Genomic DNA, 10394 nt, shown 5'->3' on the forward strand with positions numbered 1-10394 from the left:
AATCTGTAGCTAACCATGAGGAAACTAATAGGGAAAAAATCATTCTATAAAAAAAAAGGCTGGAAATCCTACTAGATTAAAAGAGCCTGAAGAGATATGACAATTCAATGGAAGGTATAATTCTTGATTGAATCTGGATTGACAAAACAAATAAATAACAGCCCTAAAGGACAATGTTGGAACATTTGGAGAACATTGAATATGATCTGTATGTTAGGTAACATTATAAAATTAATGTTAGATGTCCCAAATGTGACCATTCTAATGTGGATATTTAGACATTCCTTATTTCTAAGGTATACTTGTTGAAATATTTAGATGTAAAGTGTCATTGTGCCTGCCAACAATTCTCAAATATATCATTAAAAACAACAAAAATATACATATAGAAAGAAAAAACAGCAGTGTAGAAAAATGCTAGAAATTGCTCAACCCAGAAGAAAAGTAATGAGTTTTTAATGTGCTATTCTTTTAACACCTTGTAGCATTCACATTTAGCAATATTAAATGTGAGAAAATTCACTGGTTAATTTGGAGAAATTTTTTTTTGTCCATTTATTGCATTTAAAAAAATAAAGCTTTAAGGAGAGCAGAAGTTGAGTCCCGGGTAGGAGGTGATCTGATGAAATAATAACTCCAGGCTGCAGTTCTCCCATGCAGAAGGGAAAGATGGAAAAAGATGGGTATGAATCTTGGAATTCATAATTCCATACATTTTACTGTAGGAGATGTTTAAAAATACATCAGCAAAAGAAATGTCTGGGCCAGAAAACAAAGAAAACATAATAACCCAGTTGAATACCCAAATACAATAAATGGTGCCAGCACTATTAGAGGTACAAAAGGAAAAGCACAAATGAAAAAAGCATGAACATGGCTAATCTCTTTTTTTTTTTTTTTTTGAGACAGGGTCTCACTCTGTCTCCCAGGCTGAAGTGCAATGGCACAATCGTAGTGCACTGCAGCCTTGACCTCCTGGGCTCAAGCTATCCTCCCAACTCAGCCTCCCAAGTAGATGGGACCACAGGCACATGCCACCATGCCCAGCCAATTTTTGTATTTTTTGTAGAGATAGGGTTTCCCCGTGTTGCCCAGGCTGGTCTGGAACTCTTGGGCTGAAGCGATCCACATGCCTTGGCCTTCCAAAATGCTGGGATTACAGGTGGAAACCACTGCACCCGGCCCATCTCTTCTAAAAGCAGTAGAAAAATTCAGAAGCAGATGGAAATAGGCCCCAGTGCCACGGGAAATGCTGCGTACAGACACAATTCTTTGGCAGAGTCAGACTTGTTTATGAGCCCTCAATAGGCCCTTCGTGTTCCAGCTTTCAGGAGACTGGAGAGCAGCTCCAGTTCTTAAAGAAGGGTGATTCCTCAGTTTTGTGGACATGAGTTTAACAGGTATCTCAGGGCTATGGGGCAATGGCCATAGTTGACAAAGCAAAGAACTGAAATGTCATTGCCCCAAAGGAAATGCAGGCTTTCGCTACACATTTCTGAGGGATATTGAGCAAGATAAGAAAGTTGGAACTGATATTTGACTTTTAACTTCTTTAGACCTTAAAGTTAGAATTTTAAACTTTCTTTGGAATTTGACTTATAAAGGCAATAGGAATTAATCTAATGAGCTGAAATTTCTCCTTCATAATTTGCTAGGTTAAGCTTTATTTTTAATTTGTGACATCCTGTGCTACATAAGTTGATCTTTGTATTATTATTTAGCCTAACCGGGTAAAATATATTGGATGAACAGATTGGGCATACTTTGGGGCAGAAATTAGACTAGAGGGTAAATCTTCAACCTTGGAGTAAAATATGATCCTGGAATAAATTAATGTCCTGCTCTGACCAATTTCGTGGCTTCAAGAGCAAATGGTAGCAGGCCACTGCCAGTCCCGTGACCCACGGCAGGATGTTAAATTGAAAGAGCAAGTCTTTTTTCCTTCAGAAACGTCTCTATTTTAACATTTAAAAGAAAGACTCAAATTCATTCCAACAGCTTTATCAGGCTTTGCCACAAAATACAGTCACACATACTCGGGTACTTGGAAGGTTACTGCAGAGCTCTTTAACTGATCAAGTCAGGGTGAAGTGACCACCTTCCCCACAACCATACTCTGTGCTTGTCATCTGAAAGGATGTCTTACCCTGGCTCAGGCTGTGGGGGTAGCTGCAGTAGAAGCTTGCCTTGGGATTATGAGACCAGTAAAATTAGCATGATGCTTGCAGCCAGCTTCACCATAGAACATCCTACTTATTGAATTGGAGTGTTCTGAATGGGCAGGCTGAGCTTGGTTAAGATAGAGAGAGAGAGAGAGAGAGAGAGAGAGAAGAGAGAAGAGAGAGATTGAGATTCTGTAGTGCTCCAGATTGAAAGCAGGTAGTCAAAGGTAAAATAAATTTCAGTAGCCTGTTCCTTCCTGAGTATTCAGCAGCCCTGGTTCAGGGATTTTTCCATTTGCAAGACTCTTAAAATATTTTTCTGGCTAAATTCTTTTTCTTTTTCTTTTATTTTTATTTATTTATTTTATTTTTGGCTACTAGGTGGTTCTGATGAATTTTCTGCGATCCAGGAGTGTTCAAGTATTTATTTTAGAGTTGGCTTTGGCTCACATTATGGTTCAACAGCCTTGAAATGAGATCAGGGAATATAAACCTGGGCTATTCTTTTGTAGGTCTTTTGCTGGTGGAAGGGAGACTTCCCTTTCAGGTCATCAGTCTTCTGCCCTGAGGATGAGTGTAGTACATGGCTGGTTTAGCACAGTCTTTATAGTTGATTTTCACGGGTAGAGAATGAAAAGCTTAAGAAGACTACGCAAATTTTTGGCTTTCTCCTCTGCCCTCCACTTGACCACAGAAAAAGAAGAGCAATCAATTTATTTATCTGACTGGCAAGTCTGGGAGAAGAAACTCAGATATGCTTCTTCTTAATCTGATTTTGGATAAGCTTGCTGCAGAGAGAGTGCTTTTTTATCTGATGGTCACCATGTTGTTAGTTCATTGGGGTGTGGAGTAGGTGTGTGTGTTTAGAGAGGGAGAGATTAAAGCTGTTTTCACCGTAATTATTCTTTTTAATATCTTTGGTATAACTTTATATCTTTGATATAATAGAGGAGCTCTTCCAGACCAGGTTCTTGAAAACCCCTCAAAATGTTTTATTGTGGGATTGGACCTAATTATGGAATGGGAATACCAATATTCATAAATCCTTGACTAAAATGAGTCTAACCTTCTGTTGTCATTGTTATTATTACTCAAATAATTGACATTCACAAAGTGTAAAGTTATATAATATTATATGATCCTAATACTCTAAAGAGTTACTTAGGTTGATGCATTTTCTGTATTGTATTATAACTTTCTTGAGAGGATTACCTGAACTCCTAGTGCAAATTTTTGCATATAACAAGTTTCAAAATTTGTAGGCATTACATTTGAATTTACTCAGAAGGTTAAATATTTTCTCTTTCTTTCACTTAGTAATATATTTATAATCTTGGATCTTTTAGTTGTCACTCCAGCTAGTCTTCCAAATGGGTATTATACAGAATAGACACCAATGCATCCAAACCCTTCACTTTTGGCTTCGGCTTGGCTTCTCTTTTCTGTGCACAATGCAAACATCTGAGGCACTTTTTCCTGTGTTTTCCTTTAAAGCTTAGGTTAGTCCTAGAACTAATCAGCCATATGTTTTCTCATTGCGCATATCCAAAAACAGCCTTAGAATGTCCACGGATAATTTCAAAGTGAAGGAATAGCTGATTATTCCTTTTATTTAAAAAAAAATCAGGAGGAAAGCAAAGATCTGTATCCGTATTTACATCTATATCTATCTATTTATTTCTATTGATTGTTGTTGTTTGTTTCTTCTCAGACACAGTCTCAACTCACAGCCCCAAACAAGTGGAAGTACAGGGGTCTTCATTCTAGGAGCCTTGACTCATGGATGAGCTCCTCTGGTGAAACTGGAATGAGGAGGTCATTTGGAAGTTGTTGAGTAGCTGAAAATATATCAGCATAGAATACTTCAATGTTATAATAACTGCCTCTTGAGCTAACAAATTATAATGTTGAAAACAATAGGCTCTGTCTAAATTTTATGTTTTCCCTAATATTTTGTGGAAACCAATACTCAACAAAGACTTTGTGACCATTAGCAAACTGGCCTCAGAAATTTCCCTGAATTTTTGTGTTTTTATTTTGTTCTTGTTTACAGTTTGCAAAATTTCACCAGGTGATCTCTGGTGCTATAAAAACACTTCAGTTTGAAAAAAAGAAAAAAAAAAAAGAAGGACATGAGCCTTTAAAAGCAGCGTGGTACAGAAAATACCATGCGGCCCTGGTGAGAGACTCACTTTTTATGAGAAAGTCTTTTTATTCGGTTTTTTCTTCAAAATTAAAATTCTGATACACTCATATCTCATGCAGATAATAGATTTTCATTCTGTCTAGAGTGAGAAAGTAAAGGCGATGGAAAAAAACAACAGGGTTCAGATTAATAGGAGATGACAACTTGACCAAACAGGAGGTGGCAGCCCCGCTGGCTCCACGGCTCAGTGGCTGTGACAGGCAATTAACGATCACAGTGGCCAGATGTAATGGAAGGCAGCAGCAACTCGCTGAGCACTTACCGGCTTCTCTGCTGCTTCTACCATTTGTATTGTTTGCAGAGACAAATAAACACTAATGCATGCTTTGCTAAGAAATGTAGTTAGGTTAGACAGAAAGGGGAGGGGGTGGAAAGAGTCATGAGACCACAAAAAACCCAGTTTAATGACAAATGGGGACAGTCTCCCCAACTCACAGCATAATAAAGGAAGTGAAGATTATCAAACTATTTAACAGCAGATTCTACTTTTTTGTATGACATTGTAGAATTCAAAACAATTTTTAAGCATCATCTGGCATGTCTCGCACATACAATATTGATTTCTCCTCTATATCTGCAGTAATTAGGCATTTTTCCTTCTTAAATTTCATCTTTTACACTTCTGCTTTGATATATAAAGCAGGATAAATAAATAATATTTATTTTATATTAATTTATAATTTTTAAATATTTAAATTATTTTGTTTAATAATAAAATTATAGACTATGTAAACAGAAATAAATCTTTATTTACAAATAAACCCATTCAATTAAAACTCAAATGCTTCGTCTCTCTAGATAGATGAACTAGGTACTGTAGCTATTATTGTAATCTCCTGCATAAATTTGACTGTTTAGCAAGTTAATGTTATTCCTGCATGCTGCAGTTTTGTCCACAATGTCTATGATACAGTATCCTCAGGGAGGTACTCACTTCGGCAAAATGGGGAATAAAATTAACAATACAGTTAGCTAGCAGCCTATTCCCCAAATAATTTACATTTTTATACCCCTATACACATGAACACATCATATCCACCTACCACATACTTTCAAATTCAAACTTAATTCTACATATTTAAATTAAATAATGAATGCTTCAATAATCTTTGTAAGTTTAAATATTGTTAACACATTAAAATTTGAATATAGAAATGGAAAATATCAGCTGTCAGGCAGAACCAGTAGCTGGCATTGTTGATGTATTTATTATGCGGTCACCTCAAATTGAATACAAGAAAATAAATCTCAAAATGACAGACTCATATTTACCATGTGTGCAATGTGGAAGGCAGAAAGTGTTAAGATACTAATGCATCAACATATGCATTCAGAGCTGATTCACTAACATGTGCTACTATCTGAAGTTTCCATGACTTTGAGGCAGATGTTTCTGAACACTCATTTATTTAGACATCAAGTATAATGAAATGAAAATATAGAAACGTTTACTCAAATGCATCAATCTGCAAAAATGCAAGTGGTAAAGAGACATTTAAATAAATCTACCCAAATTTATTTCCCTAAATGAGTATTATCATGAGATTATGGAATTTAAGATTTTAGTCTAAGTCAATTTAGGAATCATGCTTTAAAGCTCATCTTATTACTCTACAGTCACATGTATTTTCCTAATTAAAACGTCTTTATTTAGCAATTTGGTAACTCTTCTTATCACTAAACAGGTTCTAACCTGTATTTAAGTGTTTCCAACAAATAAAAAATTTTCTTCCAGATAATGAATATACAGCGCTTTTGAATTTCACAAAAATGAATATTCAGGCTTTCAGAATAATTTTAAAAGTGAAAATCCACATAAGTTATTTTGAATTATGATGATAATATTGGTGTAATAAGTTTCTGAAGGTTCTAACACAAATTCAAATGCACACATTTCTATTCAACAAATGTTTGAGTTTCTCTTATGTTTCAGTGATAATTATCCTGAAATAAACAAGAGACAAAAGATTCTTTAAAAGGCATGATCTCTGTCCACTTGGAGCTCACAGTTTAATATAATAAATAAAACCTAACCAAATATCTGATAAAATAGAGGAGTATTTATAGCACACACACAAAAAAGAAAAACGGGGTCTTGTTGAAAACAAAATCCAGAAAGCCAGTTCATTTTTGCAAATATGCTAGTCTGGGTTATTTAAGGCAACTATCTTTTAAAACACAATTAAAATTGCTGGGTAAAACATCGAATACATCTTTCTAAAGTGTTGGCAAAGAGATAATATTGACAAAAACTATCTTGCAAGATTAAATGGCACAGGAATCTAGAGGGAGACCACTGTAGCTGCTTTTGTCCTGAGGAATTTTCCAGGCCTTGATGAAATTGATTCTCAGTTTTGAAAGTTTCATGCACTATGGATAACAGAGTTGAAAGCTTGTAGTCTGTCCAGGAGAGGGAGAGTCTTTGGAGAATCTCTTGACATTAATTCAGTAATGCAAAAGGCACATCACTAGGATGAGAATTAAAAACAAACAAACAAAAAACCCTGAAAGTAGGAACTGCAAAGGAAGTTGTTTAGAGGCTGAATAAAGCAGTAGGAAGATGCAAAGGCAAGCTGAGAGTAAAACCGTAAAATAGTCTTTAGATTTGGAGCCCCAAGTCATAATAATTGGAAATTTTAAAATAACTTAAGCCATGAATTTATTCTGTAGTAGAAGGGACCAGGTACTCAGCAAAGGAAATGCAGATATTCCCTTGAGGAATTTATCCCAACATACTTTTCAAATGTTTACACAAATAATTATCCAAGGATTAAAACATATATCTATCTATCTATCTATCTATCTATCTATCTATCTATATGTTTTATATATATAAAGTTTATATATAAGATTTTATAAAGTTTATATATAGTAAGAGTTCTATAAATCTAAAGTTTATATGAAGTAAGATTTCTGAGAAACTTATTTCAGAAAGAAGAAAAATGATCCCAATAAATCCAAGAAGTTTCTCTTATGTTTCAGCGATAATTGTCCTGAAATAAATAGGAGACAAAAGATTCTTTAAAAGGCATGATCTCTGTCCACTGGAGCTCACAGTTTAATATAGTAAATAAAACCTAAGCAAATATCTGAAAAAATAGAGGAGTATTTATAGCACAAAAAAGGAAGAAAAATGGGTTCTAAATCCAAGAAGAAACTAAAAGCAAATATGGTAGAAATATACAGATTTATACAAATAATTAACTGAATAAATGTGTGTGTCTGTGTGTGTCTGTGTGTGTGTGTGTGTGTGTGTATCTATCTCAGAAACCAAAGAAATAATACTCCTGTGAGTGTGTACCAGCAGGAAAAACAGATCTGCAAACACTTCAGGTACTGAAAATATGGCGAAAAGATTCTAAAATAAATATTAATGTTATGCTGAAAAATGATAAAAAAGACAAAGTTGTAAAACCTTTCAGGGGAAAATTATTCAAAAGTAAAAAATACTTAGCAGATTGAAAAAATAACCAAGTGAATTATATGGCAATTAAAAATATAATGATTTAATTTTTAAAATTTCAAACATTGGTTTTACAATCAGATTAGATATAGCTAAAGAGAAAATTAGTAAACTAGAAGCCTGGTCAAGAGACATTGTCCAGAATATATCACAGGAGAAATACAACTATGGAGAGTATGAAAGTGAGATTAGAAAGCTAGAGCAACAGAAATAGAATGTCATATACATTGACATTGAGACTTGGAAGTAGATAGGAGGAGATCTGAGAGGTAATGTTTGAAGAGAAAAAGGCCGAGTTTCTTTTACTGATTAAAAACAGCAACTTGCTGACTTAAGAAATGCAATGAAGCCCCAAAATTATAAAGAAAAATAAACACAACCCTAGACATACTTTTAGTGAAACCCTAGAAGACCATAGTCAAAGAATACATTATACAGAGAGAAGGAAAAAGATTATTTTCAAAGACACTGCGATTCAACTGACATAGAAAACAAAGAAGAGTGAAATGATATTGTTAGTATGCTGAAAAAAAATGATGACCAACCTAGAATTTATAACTAAAACTATATATTTCAAGAAGAGTGAAAAAGATATTTCCAGGTAACCAAAAGTTTAATCATAGATAACACCTGAAAATAAATGTTTTATAAATAACTCATAAGTAAACAAATCATAAATAACACATTAATAAATATATCATAAATTACTCATAATTATGTATAATTATAATAATATCACACACATATATACAATGTATTTCAAAGTTTCCAATTATTATGACTTGGGGCTCCAAATCTAAAGACTGTTTTATGGTTTTACTCTCAGCTTGCCTTTGCATCTTCCTACTGCTTTATTCAGCCTCTAAACAACTTCCTTTGCAGTTCCTACTTTCAGGGTTTTTTGTTTGTTTGTTTGTTTGTTTTTAATTCTCATCCTAGTGATGTGCCTTTTGCATTACTGAATTAATGTCAAGAGATTCTCCAAAGACTCTTCCTCTCCTGGACAGACTACAAGCTTTCAACTCTGTTTTCCATAGTGCATGTAAACTTCATGGTGGTTATTTTATTGTTTTGCATAATTAGTCCATTATCAGGTGAACATTTTATTTAGTGAGAGAAGGAAGGATTTTTTTTTTCTAGAATGTCTTAATTCTTTTACTGCCAAACAGTTTCACTAGTCTAGGATCCACTTCAGGTGGGTTTCTTCCTTATCACTTTGTGGACACAGATATTAGGGATTTAAAATGGCCCTTTTGTAACTTTGTAACTAAATTAAATGGACACTCTTTAGTTCTCATTATTATTGTTTTATCGGTAACATTTGATGCAATGGGGCACCTCTTTTTTTTTTTTTAACCTATTTTCTTTCCATGGCCTATATGAGGCCATACTCTTATCAGACTCAGAATCTGTGGTCTTCTTTGCTATTTCTCTCTTTCTGAGAGTCTGATGAATCTAGTCTTATTTAGGATTTTGTCTTGGGTCTTTTCATCTTATAAATTTACAAACCCTCCTTACACAATTGCAGCTATTTCAAATACCATCAGGTAGTAATATATGACCTGTATACAACCAGAATAATAGCTCGGGGATCTTAAACTGGGATATTCTTATTCCTAAAATTCTTGATTCCTGGTTTCAGTGCTGTTTCTACATTGAGTCAAGTCTTCAGGACGCATGTAATAAAGTAACGTGACTCAGTTCCCAACCCTAATGCATGTGGAATGGGCACACTTCAGAAAACCTCACACCACTTTAGGAGATGCAATGTAAACATAGCCTCATTATAATTCCTCACCTTATTAATCCTCCCATAGGACATAATCCATTGTTCAAAATGTACATTTTAGGTGGGGTTGGGGGCAGGGAGTGATAAAATTTAAACATGACAGTGATTTTGAACTAGCCCATTTGTCTCATAGAACTGATGTTTATAGTTTCTTTTGAATAAACCTAGAAAGTGATTCCCCCCTCCAATCTTAAAACTTGAGAAAGTTATATTTGTCTTATCTGAGTTCCTTTCTTAGGAAACAAATCATTAGCTCTCCCAGATAGTATGAAGGATCTGAAACTCACCAGAACACTGCACCTGGACCCTTCACCCTTCACCCACCGTGATTGCCTGATGGCAACCTGCTGCCTGTTGACCAACTCCTCTTCTTTACCCCTCCCTAATTCCTGCTTTTTCACACATGATTACAATTCTTCCTTGCCATATAAACCCCCTAATTCTAGTCAGTCAGGGAGATGGGTTTGAGAAAGATCTCCTATCTTTTTGGCTGCAGCACCCAATTCTGCCTCTTTTCTGGCAATGCTCCTCGTCTCAGTGATTGGCTTTCTGTGTGGTGAGCAGTAGACCCTAAAGCAAATCTCTAATGTTTCAGTAATAATGTATAGGTATATCCAAAATTTTTGCTTTAAACTTTCTTTCTTGGAGGTCTCCTTTTATTTTAGCAAATACTGGTTTGTTGTTTTTTCTTCAGATTTTCGCTCTGCGTTGTATCTCCTATGTAGTCTTACTGACCTCATGGTGAGGAGGATGGGAGGCTGTAGGTACATCCAG

Source organism: Pan troglodytes, chromosome 14, assembly GCF_028858775.2.
Source record: "Pan troglodytes isolate AG18354 chromosome 14, NHGRI_mPanTro3-v2.0_pri, whole genome shotgun sequence".
Taxonomy (NCBI): Eukaryota; Metazoa; Chordata; class Mammalia; order Primates; family Hominidae; genus Pan; species Pan troglodytes.